The 10,529-nt window shown below is 33.9% G+C and overlaps 1 long non-coding RNA gene across 1 annotated transcript; it reads right to left on the bottom strand.

Annotated features, from left to right (window-relative positions):
- Positions 1–1,692: 1,692 nt before the first annotated feature.
- Positions 1,693–3,281, bottom strand: LOC116546049. Its single transcript, XR_004266566.1, has 2 exons — positions 2,773–3,281; positions 1,693–2,036 (listed from the first exon to the last, which is right to left on the bottom strand). It is a non-coding gene; the product is annotated as an uncharacterized LOC116546049 (long non-coding RNA).
- Positions 3,282–10,529: the final 7,248 nt, after the last annotated feature.

Genomic DNA, 10,529 nt, shown 5'->3' on the forward strand with positions numbered 1-10,529 from the left:
TTTATGGAGCAAAAATAAAATGTGGATGAAATCTTTGTTTTATATTGCAGTGGAAATGTTCAGGTAATGAACAGATATTTATCAAAATCATCTGTTGATTGCTCAGCCTGGCTTAAGAATACTAAAGAGTTTTTCTTTTGTACACAAATAAGTATTTACACAGCTCAGTATTTATTAAAGATGGTTTATATTTTAATAGATGTTGGTGTGGCAATAGTGTTTGGGGCTATTCTGACAAATGTCCTTTAATGTGAGTATAAATATAAGCATAGGTATAAACAAGTAAGTAGATAGATAATTCCTTTTCCTCCTTCTTCTCTTTTTCTATCTTTCTCTCTTTCCCTCTCCACACTCTTAGTGAGATGGGGTACAATTTGGGATTCTGAGAATTCTTTAAGGAGCAAAAATATGACAGCCAAATCATCCCTGACAGATCAGATCATCCCAGGTCAAAGTTACTCAGGTCAAAGCAGATTAGCTCAGCATAATAGACTCAGGTTTTCGTTTGTGACATAAGAACACTGCATGATTTGAACAGACAACTACCCTTATACAGGTAGAGGGGTTATGATCACGAGTGATAAAAATGTGGCAGAGAAAACAGTATCTCATTTTTGCTTACAGTTATTAAAGAAAGTCAGTAATTAAGATAGCAGTTCAACTTTTTTTTTCCAGGGTGTTCTGAATAGTTACCTGTTTAGCATTGCAGTAAGCTTACAAACAGATACATATACATTAATTAAATGTATTTAAATTTTATTTTAAAACATTAAAAATGATTCAAATATATGGAAAGACATATTATACCTATAGGAATAAAAATCAAAATCATAAACTATAAATTCTCCACAAATGGATCAATAGATTCAATGAACTGTTTATAATATAAAATTTTAATATAATATAAAGTAAGGAAAGAAACCCATATATCTACCTAGAGAGGAATAGGTTAATTATTTGTGGTATATTTGTAAAATGGAATATTATTGAGCTATGGCAATGAATGAACTTTTCACCAACATCAAATGGAAGATGTACAGTAGCAACTCTTATTAAAGATATTATATTTTATTGTGTTTACTGAGGATAACATTTATTGATTTTGATTGCTGCAGGGATATTTACCTGAGTAGATCATTGTTAAAACTTAAATATTTGGCAGGGTACGGTGGCTTACACCTGTAATCCTAGCACTTTGGGAGGCCAAGGCAGGCGGATCGCCTGAGGTTGAGAGTTTGAGACAAACCTGACCAACATGGAGAAAACCCACCTCTACTAAAAAAATTGGCCAGATGTGGTGGTGCATGCCTATAATCCCAGCTGCTTGGGAGGCTGAGGCAGGAGAATCGCTTGAACCTGGGAGGTAGAGCTTAAGGTTATGGTGAGCCAAGATCATGCCATTGCACTCCAGCATGGGCAAGAGAGCAAGACTCTGTCTCAAAACAACAAATGAACAAACAAAAACTTAAATATTTTTTCATTGCTATTTTAGAATACACTGTACCCCATTAATTAAAAAAGATACTGTAGCAACAATTAGCTATGTTGAAAATGGGTGCTTTTCAACTCTGAAAAGGAAGAAAAATAGATAAAAATTTTCATGATAATTTTTATTTATACATAAATAATTCTATTTTTATTGCTCAATGTTATTGATTACTCAGGCATAAAAACATGATAATAACAAATGTAGAACACTTTGGGAATATATATTTGGCCTGAACACAAGTATAATATCATTTTAATTTTTAACAATTTTTTAATACATAAAAAAGTGGCATGGTAAACCAATGTCCAAATGCAGAAATAGCAGTAGAAACTTAAATAATTCTTAAGAGTAGAAAGTTGATAATAGTTATCTTCAATCTTCATTTGCATATATAAGTAGCAATATTTCTTTTACTGTAGTTCTTGTTTGTATTTTTTTGATATTTTATTGAGCTCTCCTTTCTCAAATGCTCTCCATGAAAATTTTGGCCCTTAATGAAGTGACCTTCATATTTGGGTGCCAAAGAACCAGACAATTTCAAATATTCCTGATAAAGAGGAATAAAGAAACATTTTTATTCGGTAAACATACTCATACTCACTTACATTCAACAAATTATAAAATTAAAACATGCACTCTCTAATGCATTCTAAAATTTCCCATTCTAAGCTACTTTATTATTATTACTATCACAAACTCTTAACGTGTTACAATTTATAGGCAGCTTGAAAAACAGAACCGAGGATTTGAGTTTGAGAATCCATTGCTAGTGCAGACTCATGGCAATACAAGCACCAACAGGCTTTAAAATATTTATTCAGATTTATTTGTACTTCACTTTGATCCCACCCTCTTACCTGTGTACAGATTTCTAACATTGTCTCCTTTAATGTAGAATAGTCTGATCTGCTATTGTTTACTGTTGTAAATCTAAACACTCCATTCCATTTTCACAAGCAGCAAGTGAGATTTGTAGAAAATAGAAACCAAAATATGCATCCTACTCTAAAAATAGATGATAATGTGGTTTCTTTCTGGCTTATTTTTTGCTACTACCCACATTCATCCTCTCCTCCTGACACACGATCTATTTATAGTTGTTAGATGAATATTTTTAATTATTTACTGTAAGTGTGGGTTAGGATTCAATCATAGAACCAGAACAACTGTGAGTGATACAAAATGAAACACATTATAAGTATTTACGCCTTACAAAATTCTGGGGAAAGTGGGTGAAGTAAAGTTCTAGGAGATGGTTGAAGCAGAAGAGAAAAGTTACTTACCAACCAGGCCATTAAGGAAAACTGGTGAAGAAATCTACGCAAGGAGTTGCCTCTACCTGGTGGTGAACTAGAAATTGCTCAGATCAGTAGATAAGCAGTCAGGAAGAAAAGGTCTAAATGAACTAGAAAAAAAAAAAAAGGACAACCTAAAATCCTTGAGAATAAACTGATATTCACAAGGACAAATCAGAATATGCTTTGAACACAAATGATACTGGGAATCTGCAGAAGAAGCAGGAGTCGTTCACCCTAGAGTTGCACATGTGTGTGACTCAAGACTTGGAAACGCTGAAGGAAAAGATCTGGCAGCAGGCAGAGGAGCTGTGGGTTTATGCGCACCAGTGAGAGAAGCCCGTGAATCAGCAGCAAATGTGCCAAGCGCTGGCCATGCATGGAGGCTTGTACTAATCTTCCGTAATGACTGCTGCTCCCCTTGTACCTTCCAAATCTCACTTGAAGCTCTTTGTGCCAAATCCTAATTATACAGGGAAGGTAGCTCTATAAAATTCCCGGTCTGCTTTGCTAAAATCTCATAGTAAAAAACTATCACATTCTACTTATGTGTATTCCCTCCTCTGCCCAGAGAGTTCCTTCACCTCAGTGTTATCACCCAATCTTGATATTATCCCCTCTCCCATAGATAATTCTCTTTTAAATACACAATTTTAAAAAAAAATCTCTCTTCTCATACTTTCTAATGATACTATTACATTATAATAATATATTATGATTAATAATTATTGTAACATATCAGATAATATAAATATTGCATTTCCTTCTTTTCATATTTATAAATTTTCTAATTTTACTAACTTAAATTTCACTCCTTTAAATTTAGTGTTTAATTGTTTAATATTATTAAAAATTATTTGTTGAAGAAATAAATGAATACTATTTATCACATCCTACCCTTTTAATCTAATTATCTGCCGTCCCAACTATATTATATGCTTCTTGAGAGCAGGACTGAGTGGTCTTTTGGTGTCTCTGTGGTTTCAGCACTTACCAAATGCCAGAGACATTTTATATGTTCAGTCAATTTGGTTCAAAAACTGATTTTATATACATCACTATTTTCCTTTCTAAGTCAAAAAGGAATCTTTCCTGACAGTTTGTGTATTCATCACAAGCTCAACTAATTGGACGCATAGTCAGAGGGCACCTAATAAGTACTGATTATAATAAGAGCTGAAAAGTGCTACATTTAAATTGAAGTATGTTTTTTACATATACCTGTATGTATTCCTGACAATTCAGGATGTCTGATGTGTTCATGAATAGATAGATATTTCATGAATGGGACAAGGAATTTTAATGCAGTCATGCTTTTACTTGTCAGAAAGCCAAGTCAATGATCATCTTTACAATTTCCTCAGTAAATGACTCCAACTCGTGCATACAGGCAGTTACAGTTGCTGTCACAAAATATGATCAATCATTCAATAATTAATTTCAGTTAAATCTTCACAGATAAGTTACATCACTTTTGCCATTTGGATATCTGCTTTGTCTCATAATTTTTATGACTTCCCTTATCTTTTTGTGAGGCTTATAAGCTCTCTGCCTACGAATTTGACTGAGTAAAACACACCATTTGAGATATACATGTTCACATCTTAGAGAAAAAAATAATTAAACTACTCACCAGTTGAATGTAATTTAGCACCATGCCAGTTTACTAGGCAACACATTTATTCAGCCTAATGCACTGTGTTCTGTTTTCTAACAACAGAAGCAAGCTGATTTTCACAGTCAATAACAATTTACAGATAAAAATCAATCTGTTTTACTTGACTGGATAGCAAAACACCTTAGAAATATTTATGTTTTTAACTGTTTATTTTTTCCTGATGCAAACGCTTTCAGAAATTTCAATTTGATTCGTTTTGTAAAACATTTTAGAACTGTCCTCCCTCTCTTATTCTCTTTTCTTGGAAATTCTTTGCCCATCTTTATACTTCTAATGCCCCCTTATTATTTTATTTTTTTTCTGCTTACACGTCTTCAGTCAAAAATCTTATTTAGGGCTGGGCATGGTGGCTCATGCTGGAATCCCTGGACTTTGGGAGGCTGAGGCAGGTGAATCACCTGAGGTCAGGAGCTGGAGATCAGCCTGGGAAACATGGTGAAATCCTGTCTCTACTAAAAATACAAAAAATAGCTGGGTGTATTGGCACACTCCTGTAATCCCAGCTACTCCAAAGGCTGAGGCAGAATAATTGCTTGAAACTGGGATCTGAGATTGTGCCACTCCTGCCTGGGCGACAGAACAAGACTCAATCTCAAAAAATTAATAAATAAATAATAAATAAATCTTAGAACCTTTTACAACTTCCACTTCTGACTATTACAGATTATATTTTACCAGACCAATCTCTCTGTGAAAGCAACAACTGAAGATAATATATGAATTACAAAAACAAAAACAACAAAACTGCTCCTTAAAGCCATCAGAGAATATTCCAGAAAATCAAAATGTGAGTGACCAAACTCCAGAACAAAAATGGCTTGATTCACTGGATAAGATGTTGGCTGACTCTTTAGTGATGCAGAATCCATTTGAGCAGAAAGTAGGGGCTCAGCGTGTTTTCAGCCTCCCAAAACTAAGAGACAAAAATTGAAGTTCAAAGCTACCAAGGCAGCCAGGAATTGGGAAACTCAAATTCTGGAGAATAGGAAACCACATGCATTTTGCTCTATTTTTCTCTTCATAGTACTTGCGGATTTTGAAGAGGAATAGAAAAAGAGGACAAGAAGCCAAATATAAACAGAAAATGGAGAGGCCAAAGCTAAGGAGAGCTTTTGGTAGCCTTGCAGTATTGAGGAAACAGTTGTGAGTTCAGAGCCAATCAAGGAGAAAGGTCTCCAGTAGATACTCAGGCTTTTAATTACAACCTCTGAAAGGAGATACTCAAGGAGGAAGAGGAAACTGGAAATTGAGTGGTGCTCAATAATTTAAAACCCTTCTTCCAATCATTTACTCCAGATTGGTACAAAGTATTCTGTTCCTACTTGGTTGACTTTCCAAAATAAATAAATGAAAATCTTTCCCTGGGGAATATCACATCATCTTGCGTTTCTACAACACTTTTTTATTCAGTGATCTAAAATGGCCAGCATGTCTAGAGATAGAATCAGAAAGAAAAAAAAGTTTAAAGATAATAACAGTAATAACAGATAAATCAAAAATGGGAGTTTTTAGAAAAGAACATTAAAATAATTCTGATTTATGTGTTCAAGTAAATAAAGACAATATTGTAAATTTCACCAGTGCCACAGAAAGGTTATTTTCTACTTATTTTGTTGCTGTTTTTTGTGTGTGTGTGCACAAAAAGTCTTGCTCTGTCACCCAGGCTGGTGTGCAGTGGTGCTATTTCAGCTCACTGCAACCTCTGCCTCCTGGGTTCAGGCAACTCTCCTGCCTCAGCCTCCCGAGTAGAGTAGCTGAGGTTACAGGCACCTACCACCACACTGGCTAATTGTTGTATTTTCAGTAGAGGCGGGGTTTCATCATGTTAGCCAGGCTGGTCTCGAATTCCTGACCTCAAGTGATCTACCCTCCTCGGCTTCCCAAAGTGCTGGGATTATAGGTGTGAATCACAACACCTGGCCAAATGACAACTTAGAGGAGAACTAAAAAGTGAAAGGTTTAACATGAAGAACTCAATAAATGAGTTTAACTCTTTTTTAAACAGAACATGAAATTATTAAACTGAAAGATAGAAGCATAGACTGATGCATAAAAATAGCACGAGAAAAAAAAAAGGAAATGAGTGTAATAGCTATATACAACTTAATGAGAAATCTAACATTTTGTTCTGAAGTCCAAGAAGAAGCAAAGAATAAGAAAAGGGTAGAAGCAAAATTTTAAGGGATAATGGCTTTGAATTTTTCAAAACTGATGTAAGACATGAGTAAAAGATTCAAGAAGCTCTAAATACAGGCTTGTTTTAGAACTCTTGCATGTGGTGCATGTACTCTTTGCAGAAAATGTGTGTGAGGTTTTATATAATCATTTATACAACTCCTTTTTAGAAAATGTCCCTGAATCCTCTTTCCAATCATATTTATTGCATCAATGTATAGACACTATGCAGTTATTAACATTGGAATCACAGTAACACTCTGACCAACAATACATTTAGCTGCTTCTTATTGTGAACAAGAATAAATGTTCTGATATTAGGCATAAAAATCTCCTTTATATAGCTAATTGTATAATAGCCCACTGCAGCACAGAGGAAAGAGGAAAATTGATTCCTAACCTATGATAGTAATTAGCTTTTATGCTTGAGAATAAGGATTTATAGTATCTCTTAACAGCTGTCTGAAGCCAGTAGGAAAGACTCATTAGATGATCTACTGTACTGGAGATTTACCTGGGCCAATCAGAAACCAGAGTCTGTTCATACGTGCATGTGTGACATGTATTATTTTTGTACATATCTCCTTGTCCTACATAAATGCACAACTTTATTAACTATTTGTATGCTTAAAAATAAAGAGAAAACAATATATTCCAGTAGAATATTTTGATGATTTCCTTTACATAAAAACATATTTAAACATATTTTATATTTAAACATGTTTTGTAATAGTAGAGTAACCTCATGTAATGCATTGTTTCATAATAATTCTCTGATTGTCAGATACATGTTTTTTCCAACACTAGGATTATAAGTTACTTGAAGACTCTCTTTAAACTTCCCAGAGTTGTCAATGCTTTTTCCCCTTGCCTTAGAAACTCAATATATGTCTCTTTTTCATATGTACAGTTCACAAAATCTTATCTGGAGGTCAAATCTGAAAGTATAAATTCAATCACCTGATTTGGGCAGAGTTTTGGCTTTGTTCCATTTGCCTTCTCGGGATCAATAGGTGCTAATAAGCAAATGCATTTCCTTGATAGTGTTGAAGAAAATAAACAGGTCTGCTCTTGGGCACCCTTTGTAACTCAGAGCAGTGCACGCTTAGCCAAGTCCTCCAAGTTTTGGGCTCCAGTCCTTGGTAGTCTCTTGCTGAGTCACAGGTCTGAAATGTGTTCCCTGCAGGACTTCCTTGGCAGCAGCTGTGTTCAGGTAGAAATCTCCATCTGTGGCTCAGAAAAGCTACTAATCCCCACCAACAAAAGGTGTGAGATCAAGTGTAATTAAAGCTCCTTCAGAATCTACATAAAATATTCACCTAAGAGTGTAAACTTGTAAACTAGGTCAGTCATTTTACACATTCTGAATTGTGTTTAGTGTTTAATCTTCATTCTCTGACACAGAGAAATGAATTATGCAACCCCAATGAGTACATCAAACACAAATAAACAAACAGAAAACCTTCAAAGCAGTGCCGCACTCCTGGAGTTTCTGTCCAAACTTAGCATCAGATTTTTGAAATAACATTAAAAAATTTTTGGAGAGAAGATAAACAGAATCTAATACTTCTTAACAGTTTCCATTCCCCTTTTTACTATTGCACTTAAGACAAATACAAAAATAAATGCATTTCCCCTTCAGGAAACTTAGAACCTGATAGACACACAATGCAAACAGTTAAGTGCAATATAGTTTGATATAGTGCTATAGTAGAGCTACTAAGCACATTGTGCTTTGCAAACAGAGTAGATAACTTGAGGATCCAGGGATGTGATAGGCAAACCGAATTTTATAAAGTTAGTTAGAGATATATAGATGAAGAGTAGTACGTTGTTTGGTAATAACGTACAGATAGATAGAATGCAAGACTTGACAGACAAAGCTGTAGAAATGGAAAGGACTCAAAACAAAGTGTTATCCTAACATACTAATTAACATGGGTTTTATCTTAAAGGGATAATGGCATGCTTAGATTTGCATTTGATAGAGAACATTAAGTTGATAACATGAAAATGATAACATGAAAAAATATAGCCATATTCACACACCCACACACACCACTTTTACATAACTAGGCTAAAGCAATTAAAAAGTGGCAAAACCAGTATTAAAACAAAAGCATCTATGTTCCCACATTTTATTTTGAAACATGGTTTTACTTTCTGGAGCACTGTAAAGTATTTTAATTAACCTCACCAGAAATCTATGGAATAGCTACCTCTATTGTAGATATATTATAATGCTCATAAGAAGATAAAAAAAGGAAATGGAGTTTTGTAGAGGTTGAATGATTTATCTCAGGCCACAAAGGAAGGAGAGAGCACAGAATCTCAAGTCTCATGCTTCTCCAGCCAAGGATTTTTATTTTTTAGGTGCCAAAAAAGAATGTTACCACATATTTACAGAAATACAAATGCATCATCTAATCTTAAAGGCAAACTATTCAGTCTTTTTCTTATATTGTAAATTAGGGGAGATGATCCAAGATGGCATGGTTATTATTTTCTAATATTCATTAACTAACCCAGGTATTTCTAATCATAGGTTAACATTTCTTATAACTGATCTTATTTCAACTTTTTGTCCCATAAAATAAAATTAAAATAGAAGTGTATGGGTAAGTATTATAAGACCTTGAGGAGGTTAGTATGTTATTTCTAAGCATTTAATAAAATTTTAAGACACAACTTTTTTTTCAGATATTCTTCCCTAAAATTTCAAAATTCTTTTTAGTTCTTTTTATTAGAGCAGAGTAATTTCTTTAAATAATCTCTCCTCTGATTTTAACCAATCTAGCAAAGTTATGCTCTCTTTCTGGTAATAACACACACAATAATAAAATTCCAATATTTCCATTGGAAAAATACATGAACAAATAAATTCTATAATATACTTTGCAGGCTGCTTTCATTTACTTAGATTATGGATCTCATGGCTATGTAGAAGAATTATGACGTACTCTACCTTAAATAGAATTATGAATTTAATATATCTCATTTGATTGTTGTGAATCCTGGATGCTTTTTTTCCCTGTAAGCTTTATTTTTTGAAAATATTGCTTCCATACACTACCCCAGCCACAGTAAACTTATCATTAACTGATGACAGAATGACAGATTGTTAAGTTAGAGCACTAATTTTGACTTTTACTAAGGAGATATATTACACAAAGGAGGATGCACAGTATTAAAATTGGAAGACCTGGACCAATAGTGGGATACAAGGGAGCCTATCTTGGAACAAAACTAATGATACTTTCATGCCTACGATGATGAGGACTCTAGGGGCATAAATTTATTCCAGGAAGAATGTGAGAATGTTATTGAAGACTCAATGGCAGTTCTTAGTCCCCATGAAATTTTCACAGTGCTTTACAAAACAATGTGATAATATGAAAATATATCATTGATAAATAAGAAAAGACAAATCTGCTAGAAGTCTCAAAAGTCATGTGTGTAATATGATATTCTTAGCTCACATAACATAAATATGTATGTGCAAAGAACTGTAATTTACAACTCAAAATGAAAAGTGTGGGTTGCATTATTATTTGACTAACCACATCTTCAGCTTAAATATTCATGTTAAGAAGTGGGAGAGCTCTCCTTTTCCCTCAAAATATGGTTTCAATAATAAAAAATAATTATCTCTGCATGCGCCAGTTTACATGTTACTTGAGGCAGCTTCTCAGAGTGGCCCATAGCAAGTAATGAGCCGTGAGCCAACTGCCAGATGGTTTAGTTTTATTCATTACAAGATACAATCACAGTTTATTAACAAAGAAGAGAAAAAATAAAGCCACGTTGGCTTTAAAGCAAAAGATGAGATATAGTAACGCAATAGAACACCAGAAAATTTTCATTTAAGTTAATTGTCACTTCACTATACACT

Source organism: Sapajus apella, unplaced genomic scaffold, assembly GCF_009761245.1.
Source record: "Sapajus apella isolate SASKATOON/1434 unplaced genomic scaffold, GSC_monkey_1.0 scaffold5, whole genome shotgun sequence".
NCBI classification, from domain to species: domain Eukaryota; kingdom Metazoa; phylum Chordata; class Mammalia; order Primates; family Cebidae; genus Sapajus; species Sapajus apella.